General features: G+C 38.4%; 1 protein-coding gene and 1 pseudogene across 2 annotated transcripts in view; one reads left to right on the forward strand and one right to left on the reverse strand.

Moving 5' to 3' along the window:
• Positions 1–14,712, forward strand: part of NCALD (neurocalcin delta) — a 579,604-nt gene that overhangs the window by 336,997 nt on the left and 227,895 nt on the right. The window lies entirely within an intron of this gene.
• Positions 9,262–10,209, reverse strand: LOC140502360 (cathepsin Z pseudogene; annotated as a pseudogene).

Genomic DNA, 14,712 nt, shown 5'->3' on the forward strand with positions numbered 1-14,712 from the left:
TCATAATTGATGAATGGTGAATACCTAACTCTAAATTATGACATTAGGGGAAAACCACAATGCTCTTGATACTTGGGGGTTTGTCTCTCTAGATCAGGACTTAGAAAAGGAGAAAGAATCCATTTCAGCCCCTGAGAGATGGGTCAAGAGGTCCTATCATATATAGGAGGATTTGACAACATGAAAGCAACCTTTGTTGTTCAGTTGTTTCAGTCATATCTGACTATTTGTGACCCCTTTGGGGGTTTTCTTGGCAGAGATACAGGAGTAATTTGCCATTTCCTTTTCCAGTTCATTTTACAGATGAAGAAACTGAGGCAAATAGGACTAAGTAAGTAGCTCAGAGTCACTCAGCTGGTAAATGTCTGAGGCCAGATTGAACTCAAGTCTTCCTGACTCTAGGCTTGCCACTCTATATGCTGTGCCACTAAAACAATCTAGTAGTGATCAATCCCCTTTGCTGTGACCATGTGGCCACTATACTCTGCCCCCTAGCAACTTCCAGGAGGAAGAACACTGCTTTAGCTTGTCTTCCAAAGGTGAAAGTGAACCAGGTCAACCAATCTCTCTTTGGAAAGACCAGTACTCTCCAGATGTCTACTTGACCTGTCTCTTAATAAGGATCTTAGCAATCAATATAAGTATATACACAGCAGTTTCTAACTACCACTCATTCAGATTTGTCTTTTTATCAAAACCTGTAATTTTTTGGTGTAGGTAAGTCCCCAGGAGGAAATTCACATGTCAATGCAGGTCTGAAGTTGTTCTGCTGCTAAGAATATTAGAAAGTTTCCTGGAAAAGTATTAGGTAAAGTGACTTGACCAATGTCACACAGTCAGTATATGACAGAGGTAGTAGTTGGACCTAAGTCTTCCTGATTCAGAGATTGGCCTTCTATCCACTATATAGCTCAGTGTTTTTTACTCTTTGAAATAGGTAGTATGAATATTAATATTCTCATTTTACAGTTAATGAAACCTAAGCTCCTTGACTTTCCTAGTAGACATGAGCTAATTTCAAGTAGATAGAGAGATGGATGGATGGGCGATTGGTAAATAGGTAGGCAGAGAGGTGGGCACAGTGATAATGGAGTCAATCCAAGCAGTACAGCTGGTGGCAAATGAAGAGCTGACTGGGCTTCTGATCTCTGCATGAATAGAAGCTTTGGGGGAAGCTCTTTATGTTTTTGGTCCCACCTTCCAGTCCTCTAACCAGAAGGACAGAGAAAATTGAATGTTCTGATGAAGGGTGAATGCCAAAGCTGATGCAGTCTCTAATGATGCGTTTCCTAGTGATGAGCTTTTCCTAGCAGGAGGGGATATGATGATGATTAGTCAAAATCAAGTAATGCAGCTGATAAGGAAATGAAAATTTCTTTCAAGAAAGAAGTCAGTCATAGAACTCTTCAGGTCCTCCTACTTCTCTGATTTCTCATCCTCTTTCTCTAAGACCATACGTTTCTATATTTATACTCGGTTCTCTTCTCTTTTCAATCTTTGCTCTCATTCAAGTCTCACTAATTCTTGGACAATCTACCCAGATGACTCACAAATCCAGATTTCTAACTGAACCTCCCTCTTGAGTTCTAGTATATATTTCCAATGGTATATGACTTGTTGGCTCCTCAAACTCAACATATTCAAACTTTTCCATTTCCATCAATGTGGTGCCATTAGCAGAAAGAGAAAGGCAGCAGGAGGAATTGGTTTCAGTATAAGTTGATTTTGGTTTTGGATATGTTAAGTTTGAGGTACCAACAAGACCCAGAGTTTGGAGACCTAAGAGCCATCTTTGATTCCTTTTATTAACCCTCTCACCTCAAGCATCAAATCAGTTACCAATTCCCATTGATTTTGCCTCTTACTTGTCTTTGACCAGCATCCTTTAATTCCGTTCCTTATGCCATCACTTTAGTTTAGATTCTCCTTACCAATATCTTGAATTGCTTCCCTGGTTTTCTAACTGACCTTCCTCTAATCTTTTCTATACGCTGCTCCTTTGTTTGTATTTCTAAAGCACAGCTCCAGTGATGTCATTTTCCCTCATCAAAACTCTCCAGTGGCTCTCTTTGGAATAAATGTCCAGACTCCATAGTGTGTCAATCAAAGCAGCTTCCCAAGTCATAGATACGTTATGATTTGTATTGTAGAGAGAGTTACCACATTGGGAGCTCCCCTAAACTGAGGAAATCATAGATCTTTTGTATATTTTCAGCATAAAGATCACAGGATTACAGAAACTTCATGACAGCAAGTGATCACATTTAAAACTGTGGAAACTTTAGAGATTGGTATCAAGGAACCCTTTGGCAGTCTGGTGAACCCAATGGACCCCTTCCCAAAATAATGTTTTTATATGAATAAAATACATAGAATCACAAAGGAAATTAATTATATTGAAACAGAGTTACTAAAAGAAAAAAAGTTCCTGGGCCCCAAATAAAAAGCCCTTGATCTAATCCAATGCTCTTTTTACCAATGAGGAAATGGAGTCATATACATGTAAACCAATTCATCCTCAGAGTCGTATCAGAGAATAAGTAGCAGAGCCAGGATTTAAAGCTTGAGCACTTGAATCTAAATCCACTATTACATTGCCCTGGTTTTTCAACGTGGGTACTCCACTGACCTCGATGATAGCCCTCCTAATAAACCATCTTTGTATGTTGCTGCCAAACAAAATCCATACATAAATGGCAAGTCTTCTTGTGATGAGCATTTCAGAATAAAGATAGGCTAGTGATGAGACAGCAGGCTCCTTTGAGTCTTTACTCAAATCCTTTCCAAAAATGGTAGGACTACCTTGGTTTGCATTTGGCAGAGACTAGCAGTGTCTTCATGCCATGATGAAGCAATAGAATAAATCTTTCAATGGAGGAGAGGTTTTTTATGTAAAATAAAACTCAGAATCCTGAGTTAATTAATAATGTCTTCAGTATTCTTTTTTATCTGTACTATGTATCAGGACACTCAGAACTCAGAGACCTAAACATTTGGGTTGAGGATGGAGAAAAGAATAACAACAATCAATCATTCAATAAATAATTAAGTATCTGCTATGTCTTAGTCGCTGTGCTAAGCCCTGAAGATACAAAGAAAGGCAAAAATAGTCCCTACTGTCAGGAAGTTTATGATCTAATAGGAGAGATGACAGAGACAGACAGACAGATAGATTAACATTTATATACTTAATATGTTCCAGCTATGACACAAAGTGCTTTACAATTATTATCTTATCTGATTCTCACAACAGCCCTGGGAGACAGATGCTATTATTACCCTCATTTTATATATGAGAGAACTGAGACAAACAGAGGTTAAGTGACTTGCCCAGGGTCACACAACTAGTAAGTATCTGCGGCCAAATTTGAACTCAAATCTTCCTGATTCCAGGCCCAGCAATAGAAAGATAAATAGACAGCCAGACAATTAGCTAGAGAGAGAGAGAGAGAGAGAGAGAGAGAGAGAGAGAGAGAGAGAGAGAGAGAGAGAGAAGACAGAGGTAGATAGATAAAAGGATGGATAGATAGATGGAAAGATAGATAATAGAGACATGGATGATAGAAAGAAAGAAAGGAAGGAAGGAAGAAAGAAAGAAAGAAAGAGAGAAAAGTGACTTTAAAAGAAAAGGCTTCATATAGTAGCTGGGACAGCAGGGGGTAGGCAGCAATTGCTTTCTGCAGAAGGTGACACTTGAACAGGGTCATGAAGGAATCTCATCATTCTAAAACATAGAGATTAGGAAGGCATGGAGAACAGCCACTGAAAAGGTACAGAGATGGTAATTTGTTATAATTTAGTGCTGTGACCTGCCTTGAAAAGGACTATGACAAGAGATGAATGGTCCCCTTCATTCCAGGAATTGTTGACCCCAGATTATACACAGCTGAATGTTGTTTGTGACAAAGTAAACTCTTATAGGTGTAAGGAAATTGTGATGAGTTGTATTTTAAAATTATTGGACATTTTAAAAGATGTGCTTCTTTAGCTGTTGTTTAAAATATATGCATTTAATTGTAAAATGATATATTCAGAGCCAGATATGGCTACAATTCTGAATATAACCTACGGGAAAAATGTGTTTTTGGAAGATGTAAATGTTCTTTGTCAGACTGTAGTAAACATATTTTTTTCTCTTGTGTATGAATTCTAAATTTGGTTTTGTGCATCAATCACATTGATCTATAGAGTTTCCCCTCTAATTCCTTTAATTTTTTTCCTTTGTAAATTTGGAAATGTGTGTTGTAGACTTTGGTTATTTTGGAATGCTCCTTGTCTATGCCCAAATATGAGAAATTTGATAGTCCAGACCTTGATAAATATGTATTGTTATTCTAATGATACCAACAGGATAATATTTAAATCCTGGTATGAATTGCTTTTACTTAGTAGGTGGCAAAGCAAATGGATACATATTCCTATAATCTCTGCCCTCCAAAATCTTTAATAGCCCCTGAAATTCAGAATAGTAAAATAGCTTAATAAAAACATTTGTCTTCCTGGTTTTTCTAGTATGAATATTTAGGCAGAAGTCATTGGAATGATTATGTAACTCATTTAGAAAGTTCTGCGGTATTCTGGAATTTGATGTGGTAAACACACTGTCATCTACAAACAAGAGTACCTGGAGGCCCTCATTGTCTACATGGACCTTCTCTTCTCTTTGGACTGTATGTTGGACATCCTCTGTGACAGGCAAACCCTTGTATATATGTGTGTGTGTGTGTGTGTGTGTGTGTGTGTGTGTGTGTGTGTGTGTGTGTGTGTGTGTGTATGTGAGAGAGAGAGAGAGAGAGAGAGAGAGAAATAGAGAGAGACAGAGAGAGACAGAGAGACAGAGAGACAGAGACAGAGAGTTTTGTATATTTCTGGGTGCAGATTTTGTTCACCTACTCCTTTTTTCAGAGGAAACTGTCAGTGAACAAACACAAAATTCATATTATGCTCAAATCAGAGCACACGATTTACTGAATAAAGTTATCTCCACAGATACATCTTTTAAATAGTCTTGTGTGATCTTGGCATATGCCTGGGATGCATCTTGTCAGGAAGGCATCTTTGTCTTTTGTCTCTATCCATGTTGTAGAATGATAAGCCCCTTGAGGGTAGGGATTATCTATTGTATCCCTAACCCTTAACACAATTCCTGGCAAGTAGCAGGCATTTAACAAATGTTTGTGGATTGGTGGCAGCAAGATGGATAGAGAGCTGGGCTTGGAGACAGGTAGATCTCAAATACTTACTTGCTGTGTGACCCTAGACAGGTCAGCTAAACTCTGTCTGCCTCCGTTTTCTCAACTATAGGATAGAGATAATAATAGAACTTGCCTCTTGGGGTTGTCTTGAGAATAAAATGAGATATTTGTGAAGCATTTTGCAGATCTTAAAGTGCTAGATAAATGCTAGCTGTCATCATCAGCATCATTATCAGACTATAAACCACAGGAAACTAGCAGTCATCACAGACTCTCAGAGGTGCAAGAAACCCTAGAGCCCACCTAGGCAGTCATACCTGAACAAGAGTCCTTTCTACAGTGTCCCGAGTAAGAGGTCATACAACTCCAGCGAGAGGGAACCACTAACTTCTGAGACAGCTCCTTCCTTTTTGAAAGCTCAGATAATTACGAAGTTTTGCCCTCCTTCAGGCTTTAATCTGCCCCTGTGTAGTTTCCACACACTGATTCTAGTTATGCCCTCTGGGACACAGGACAGGTCTAATCCTTCTAGCAATCATTTGCTCAATGAGCATTTTTAAAAAGTGCCTACTATGTGCCAGACACTGCTAAACGTTTTGTTGTTTTGTTTTGTTGGTGAAGCAATTGGGGTTAAGTGACTTGCCCAGGGTCACACATCTAGCAAGTGTCAGATGTCTGAGGCTGAATTTGAACTCAGGTCCTCCTGACTCCAGGACCAGTGCTCTGTTCACTGTTCCACCTAGCTGCCCCTCTCCTCTTTTTTGGTGAGGCAATAGTGGTTATGACTTGCCCAGGGTCACACAACTGGCAAATGTCAAGTGTCTGTGTGCTAACCTTTTGAATGCCTGAAAACAGCTACAATTAGTTCTCCACCTCCACCTCACGTTACTTGAGGCCCCTACTGTGTCTTTCAGGCTAATAATCCCCAGTTCCTTCAACTAATTCTCTTATGATAGCTTCTTCAGTCCTTACCATTCTGCCTTTTTTTCTTCAGTATACTTTCCAGTGCATCTATGTGTTTTCTAAAATGTATCACCCAGAACTGAACTTCTTTTTTAATGAACTCTTACCCGTCCAGGGAACCCATGATTTCATCAATGTGAGTATTCTCTCCAATAGTACAGATGCCACCATCCTTGCCTGCCTGTGTGACTTACCCATGCCCTCCCATAAGTTCTCCAAACATGCTGGGAACCTCTCTCAAGGTACCCTGACACCCTGAATAAACTTTTGGAGAACACAGTCTGTCCATTGTTCTGACCAACCAATCTTTTCTAATCATACCCTCCTCTGATCACAGAAATACTGTGGAGACTTCTTCCAAATTCCTTTTTTCTAATGATCCGTATGCAACCTGTTCACGTGGATGCTGCAATGTAAATCCATCATGTCTCCCACAGTCGACATAAAGCTTGTTTCTAGCTTTTCCACTGTTACAAATCAAATCATTACAAATGCCATCCCATTTCTGGTCTTTAGAAATCTCCTGCTTCTGAGGTTAGTCTCCTTTGAGTCAGAGTGATCGTTTCTATATTTTCCAGAAATGTCTGATGTAAGATGAATGATGGAAGTGCTTTTTATTTAATCCTTGAGCAGACTGTAAGCAATGACTCACTAAGCTTTTGCTTTGACCTTGTGTTGAGAACATACCCAATTTTAGGCATACAGCTCTCAGTTTGTCCAAACAGACTCAAATCTGGCCTCAGATTCTTTCTAGCTGTGTGACCCTGGGCAAATCACCTAACCTCTATCTGCCTCAGTTTCCTCAAATGTAAATGGGGATAATAACAACATCTACCTCCCAGGATTGTTGTGACGATCAAATGCAATCCTGTTTGTGAAGCATTCATCATGGTGCCTGGCACCTACCTGTTTGATTCTCAATTTGTGCCTTTATCAATATAATTCTATAAATCTTAAATCCTAAGTGAAAATAACACAAAGCAGACTTAGGTATCAAGCTAATATATTTGGGGGGCGGTGATAGGGGAAGGGTTCAGTACCTGTAAATGTATCACTATGGGGAGCTTCTGTTGTGGAAACTCCTAATTCTCCTAAACCAGTTCTCCTAAAACTTACAGTCTTTGAGCATTTTAGGTGGGGGCACTAAAAAGTTAAATGAATTAATTGCCCATGGTCACACAGCTATAGTGTGTCAGAGACAGAACTAGAACCCAGGAGTTCCTGTCTCTAAGATCAGTCCTCCTCTCAATAATCTTTCTCCAACATAATTAAGAGAGCTTGAGGCCAATGGAGTGATTTGTTTACCTACAGGTTATATAACACAGAGGTTTGAGAATTCAGTAAGTTCTCTATAGCAAAGGAATTTAAAATATCACTTAGCTAACCCAACAAATTATTTTAGTTAAAGATACACTTCTGGGGCCTTTAACATTTCAGAAAAGGGTGATATAGGCAGCTACAAAAAGTAATCGCCTTATGGTGGCATCGAGAAACTTAAATGAGGCAGGCTTAATGAGTCCCATTCTAGCTTTATAGAAAGAAAATAACATGGGGACAAAAGTATCGCTCTTGGGTCCTCTGGTGACAGTGCTTAACATTTTCATGTAAATTACCACAATGTATATTGGTCTAATGTTCTCCTAATATCTGTGGTTTAATCACGAGTTCCTGGAAATGGGAAAGACACGTTCCTTCTGTCACTGTAGTGCTGAGAAATGGCATTTTAAAATTTCTTTATTCATGCATGATTAGATCTTCTTGAAAAGGACTCTCATTATATTATTCTATTTAGGAATACCTAGGAGCCTTTCTCTTAAGTTTACCTAGATGTGAAATTAATATTTGACAGGACTGAGATAATTATTTTTAAAATATCTCCCTTTTTTGCCTTTATTTCCGACTGCAACAAAAACTCTCAAGTGTTACATCTCAACTGGCAGGTACAAGTGTGTGAGTAATGAGATTGTTGCGTAATTCACTTTTGTTTCATGTCCAGTAGGTGAGTCCAGTCATGTAACCCTTTTCATCTTCCAAATGTCATTGGCTAAAAATATGAAAATAGACCTTTTTGTAAAAAGACTTGAGTTTATACATTTCTTCCCACTGTTCCTGCATAACCCAGATGAACTAAGAGTTCTGCTTTCCCTATTTCCATATAAAGCAACATACACCGTATTGTACATGTAAAAACAAATTTGGAAAGCAGTCTCAAGCTGGCCTCTGAAATTGTGTAAGCAATCATCATAGTTTTGTGCACAAATACAGTAATTATATGTGTAATTTGGCAGCTGGGTTTGAAAATTTGGCCTTAAATAGAACACAGATAGGAAAAATAAATGTTGGAAAATGCCAATGTTTTATAAAGATTTTGAATCAAATAATGGTGGAATTATTGCAAGCTACCTTAAATTTTTATTTTATTTTTAAAAAATTTATATTTTTTTAGTTTTCAACCTTTACTTCCATAAGACTTTGAGCTTCAAATTTTCTCCCCTCTTCTCCTCGCCCCTCCCCAAGATGGCATGCAATCTGACATAGGCTCTACTTATGCATTCGTATTAAACATATTTTCACATCGGTTATGATATATAGAAGAATTAGAAATAATGGGAGAAACCACAAGAAAGAAGAAACAAAACGACAAAAGAAAAGGAGAGCAAATAGTATGCTTCGATTTGCGTTCAGACTCCAAAGTTCTTTCTCTGGATATGGATGGCATTTCTTTTGGAGCTGTCTAAGATTCTTGCAGTGCTGAGAAGAGCTAAGTCTATCAAAGTCAGTCACTACACCATGTGTCTATTTCTGTGTACAGTTTTCTTGTGGTTCTACTCACCTCACTCAGCATCAGTTCATATAAGTCTTTCCATTTTTTTCTGAAGTCTGGTTGCTCATCATTTCTTTTTCTTTTCTACTTTTCCAAAGTAGTTTATTATAACAAATAACCTTGGATAGACTTTGGTAACCATTCCATTCTAGATCAATTTTCTGAGGACAAGGCAAAAATAGTGGTTTGTATACTTCCACCTTTGGAAGTATGTTTCACTAAATAAATTAAGGATGTGATTCATGGGGTTGCAATGGGAGGAAAGACAATTAGAAGCAGCTAGTCATAGTTAATAAAACTTAAACTATGAACAAATGAACAGGACCCTTCAACAGCAAGACTGCAGTTACTGTCTTGTCCATCTTTAAATGTGCTGGTTACTATCCCCATCCAGCCTTTTTCACCCCAGGGTTTGCCCCATGAATTCTGGACAATCCAGTGTTCTGTTCCATCATGGCCAACACCCCATCCAGCCACAGAAATGACATGGTTTATTATGGGTCTAGCGCTGTATTCGAAATAGATCCCACCAGTATAATTATCCAACAGAATGTTGCCATTATGCCACAGCTAATAGGACCATTTGCATATATTTCTGCCATCATCTTTTCTCTCCCAGAAAGGGTACTTATAGTCCCCAGCTTTCTAGAGGATATATTAATGAAACAACAATGATAGAATTCATTGTATGTGCCACATTCCTTAATTCCTGGTCTTTGGCCTGGTAGTTGTTAGAGGTCTCATCAGGAATGCCATGCCTGTTAGCATACTCCCACACAAACAGATCATTCTCCCCTTCACAGGACCCAGCATTGTCACAGTCAATCACATGTTGCAAAGACAGGAGTGTAGATGGCCAGGCTCCCTTCCTCTTAATGTTGATTTGATGTGCCAGGGTGCTGGTGCTGCTGTGAATCCACAGGGTGATGTGCTGGTGATGCTGACATGGTTGACCCCCTTCATGCTGTACCAGTCCCAGGCTTTAGGCAGCTCAGAGGTAGACATGTACTCAGGGAGCCTGGGGTAGGTCCTGTGCCCCTATGGTGGGTCCCCCAGCAGCTCTGGTCCTCCCAGTAGTAGATGCCCACAGAGCCCAGGCTCCATCTATCCCAGAGCACCAGTAGCAGCAGCAGCCGCCTCAGGAGTAGAACCATCCCCTGTTTCCTCTGGGTTCCCGGTTCTTGCATCTCCTCCTTTCCTAGACATAGAGTTGCTCATCATTTCTTATGGAACAATAGTATTCCATCATATTCCCATACCACAACTTGTTTAGCCATCCCCCAATTGATGGACATCCCCTCAATTCCCAAATCTTTGCCACCACAAAAAGAGCTGCTATAAATATTTTTGTAAATGTGGGTCCTTTCCCCATTTTTATGATCTCCTTGGGATACATCCCTAGAAGTGGTATTGCTGGGCAATTTTTAAAAAATGTTTTTATTGATGCTTTTTGTTTTTGCCTCATAGTGTTTTTTTGGATAAATTTTATTATTCATTTTAAACACAAAAAGGCTATAGTTAACCATATATATACATAGATATAAACACACATATGTAATATACACTCATACACATATATGTAAAACCTACTATGCTTATTTCCACTTGTCATCTGTTTCTCTGAAGGTGGATAGCATCTTCCTTCGTAAGTCCAGATCTCCTCATGTTTTTCTAAATCAACTAACTCATCATTTCTTACACTACAGCACTATTGCAACCCAATCACATCCTATCTGAGAGATTGTCTATGAAAGCTCTTCCCCAATTTTGTGCCTTCCTTTTATTCTTGGCTGCATAGGTTTTATTTATACAAGAAAATTTTAATTTAAACCACTGGAAATATCCATTTTATACCTCAACAGTGCTCTCATCTTATAATATAGTTTAAGATCTGATTCTGCTGAATCTACTTCTTTTACATCTTTTTTCCCCTGGTTTCTTTGAAGTCCCTGACCTTTTGTTCTTCCATATGAACTTTGTAATTATTTTTTCTAACTCAATAAGATAATTTTTTAGTAATTTAATTGGTGTGGTATTGAATAAGTAGATTGGTTAGATAAAATTGTCATTTTTTTATTATATTGGCTTTAGTTACTCATGAACAATAAATATTACTTTAATTATTTAGATCTGACTTTATTTGCATAAAAAAATATTTTATGTTTATGTTCATATAGTTCCTGTGTCTGTTTTGGCAGGTATACTTTCAGGTATTTTATACCATCTAGTTATTTTAAATGATCTAAAACAATATTAAATAATATTGCTGACACATAGTATAGTTTCCCTAGTTTTTCTCTTTTAATTAATTCTACATTAGCTTTAACTTTATTTGAGATTATGATTACTATCTCTGCTTGTTTATATAATAAATTCTACTCCTGACCTTTATTTTATCTTTGTGTGTATCTCATTTTTATATCATTTCCTGAAAGCAACATGCTGTTGAATTCAAGTTTTTAATCTGCTATCAGTTTCCATTTTATGGGTGAATTTGTCCCCTTCACATTCTAAGCTATAATTACTTGTGTTTTTTTTCTGCTTCCTATTTTTCCTCACTATCCTTCTCACTCTATCCCTCTTTCTCTTCACTCCTCTACTTTACTTCTTGCCCTCCTAGATGGCCTCTAGGCCATCCTTGCCCTCCTAGCCTAATTCACTTTGCAGTAGTTACCCTTCCTGGCAATATCTGCTGATATGAAAGCTTGCTTCTTCTTAGCTTCAGTGAAAACTTCTGATCAGAACAAAATCTTGCTGCCTTTGACCCAATGCCATTTTTCTGTCAGTAGGTTCCCAGCACATTAGGTGGACCCCCTACTGAGAACAAACTTAGGGGAGGATCATAGAGCTAGAGCTAGAAGAAACATCAAAAGTCTCTCTCATCCAACTCCTCTCACTTTACAGATAGGAAAACTGAGGCCCAGAAAAGTTAAAAGATATTCCCAATATCAGTTCAGTAATTTTTCAGTCATGTCCAATGCTTTGTGACGCCATTTGGGGTTTTCTTGTCAGAGATACTAGAGTGACTTGCCATTCCTTTCACCACTCATTTAACAGATGAAGAAACTGATTTGTGCAGGGTCACCTATCTAGTAAGTATATGAGGTTGGATCTGAATTTAGGAAGATGAGTCTTCCTGACTCCATGCCAAGTGCTCTATCCACCGTGCCACCTAGCTACTCATAATGTCTCATAGGTTGTAAATGTTAGAAATTTGAACCCAGTTCTTTCAGACGCGGAAGCCAAGCCTCTAACCACTGCTTCTCAATAATATTGTTGACACTTAATTATGAGGGGCAGTTCCTCTGATTTTACCAATGAGAAAACCAAAACTCTTGGAGGTTAAATGACTTGACCATGGACATACAGGAAAGTGACACAGGTAGAATTTGTACTCAGGTCTTTGAGGTCGCAACCTCTCAAATGCTCACTCCAGAATCGTTGTTTTTTCTAATGCCCTGAACTTCTTTCTCATCACTGGATAGATCATTCAGATGATGAGATCATAGATCTCTTGGAGTATTTAACATAGTTATGCTATGTTCACTTAACCCAAGATTATGTCAGAAAACAAAAAATGGTGAAGCTTAAAACAGCTTTTGCGCCTGCTAAATTACCATATGAATCCAAGAGTTAAATATATGGCAAAATGTAAGCTCTGTGAGGACAGGGGTTGTTTCATATTTGTCTTTGTAGTCAGTTAGTAAACGTTTATGAAGTGTCTACAATGTGCAAGGATCTGTGCTATGCACTGAGGATACAAAGGAAAACTCTCCCGGAGCTCACAACACTTCCAATGGATACCTGGTGCATAGTAGGGCCTTAATAAGTACTTGTTGATTGGTTAATTTTGTTTCCTAGCAATTTTTTACCAGCATTACATTGTACTTGAATACATAGCTGGATCTCTGTCCTCCTATAAATCCAAGGCAGAGAATTTCTCCTATTTTTAATACTTTTTGAATTCCAGTGGAGAATGAGAGCTTCCCACTAGTTTTTCCTTCCTTCTTGTAATAGATTGTTAGCCCCTTGAGGGCAGGGACTTTTTATCTCTTTTTGTATGTTCATTGTTCTGCATATAGTAGGTGCTTAATAAATATTGGTTGATTGAAATATGATCAGCCCATCTTTTTTCCAGTCTTATGAAACATTTAATGGTACTGCTAATATATTTCACCTTCTCCTCAGCTCTGTACCATATAAGTCCCTCAAAGTCTATGTCTTTAAATAAGACGGTCCAGGACTTATCCTAATCCTTCCATTGGCAGTTATCTTTAATCCTGAGAAGTACTGCAATAGCTGCAGGCAATTCTTCCCACAATGCTGCTCACACCTATTGAGGACTAAGAGCTCCTTGACCTCTCAAAAGGTTAACCCCAAAGCTTCAACGTCCAATCTTATGATAACTCAATTGCCTATGCTTAGGGAAAGAAATATAAAATGGAAGTAGCAGCCGGGGGCCAGAGATCAATGCTCAGGTTCACCTAGACAGCCACACGTGAGGAGCAGCCACTATGGAGAAGGGAAGGTGAGATGAGAGGAAGGAGGAAGGCTGCCACCCCACAAAGTCCCACATTCTAACAAAAGGAAAAAGAGAGGGTGAAAGTAGAAGTTGGCTTTCCCTTTAGAGTATATTGAATGGGCAACTCTTCTTTCCTCAGTGGAAAATCTTCATCTGAATCATCCAGCTTCCCTCTGTTTCCATCCCAATGTCTTTCAGCACTGAGCCACAGTACCCATGATTCACTGCATCTGACCTGAGGGAGCACAACTCAACTTGTCTGCTCCTTGGGAGATGCTTCCATCCAACCTTTTCTTTACGTTTATTTCTTGTAAATTAAGTTTTATTTTTTTATTGTCAACTTGGTCATCATCAACAAAGATAAAAATTTAAATATGCAAAGGAGAATAGGAAAGGGGTCGTGCATTTTATGGAGTGCATGTTTTGTAGTACTTCCGTATAATTAGAGTATCTTCAACTCCAGTTGTTTTTATTGATGTCATTCTGTCTTTTATACCACAATAATTTCCATTTTTGTTTCTATTTTTCTCTTTGCCCTCCTTCCCTATCATCCTCCTTTGTATTCTCCCTCAAATATTGAAATGCAGTCACAATCTGAATTTGGGAGATTCTTCTAACATGGCCAATCACAATCTATCCATACCTCCCCCAAGCTACTTGTTGTCTCAGTAATACCCTCATCAAGGATGCCCTAGATCATGTGTGGATGATTCTGATAAAGATTTTATATTGATGGGAGACTAAACATATGGCTGGGTAGTGACTGTATTTTCTTGGTCATCTTTTTTCAGCATTAAGCTGGTCTAATTTTTTCTACCTCTTTAGGGTCTTTCCTTCCTTCAAATAACTTACATATTGATTCCTGAATGTCCTCACAATTGTACCATCCCTAGCATGGACATCTCTCTATATACTTAGTCCAGTCTGACTGGTTTTCCCAATTTTGTTCTATTGGTGCAATGTCTAACATATTTATAAACAACTGAGGAATGGTGATGTTAAGGGCCAAGTGGAGTGGTTCCATTATTCTTGATGGAGTTTGTTAAAATACTTCTTGCAAATATTTTCAATTTTTCTTCTGTTTGTTCTCCTCCTATTTTCTTCTATGGATGCCTATGAGATATCTTTTCTTAGTTGGATGCCATTTTGGACTTTCTTTAAACTGGTTTTACTCTCTACTGCTTGTTTCTGATTTCTGAAATGATAAT

This window comes from Notamacropus eugenii, chromosome 4, assembly GCF_028372415.1.
Source record: "Notamacropus eugenii isolate mMacEug1 chromosome 4, mMacEug1.pri_v2, whole genome shotgun sequence".
In the NCBI taxonomy this organism is placed as follows: Eukaryota; Metazoa; Chordata; class Mammalia; order Diprotodontia; family Macropodidae; genus Notamacropus; species Notamacropus eugenii.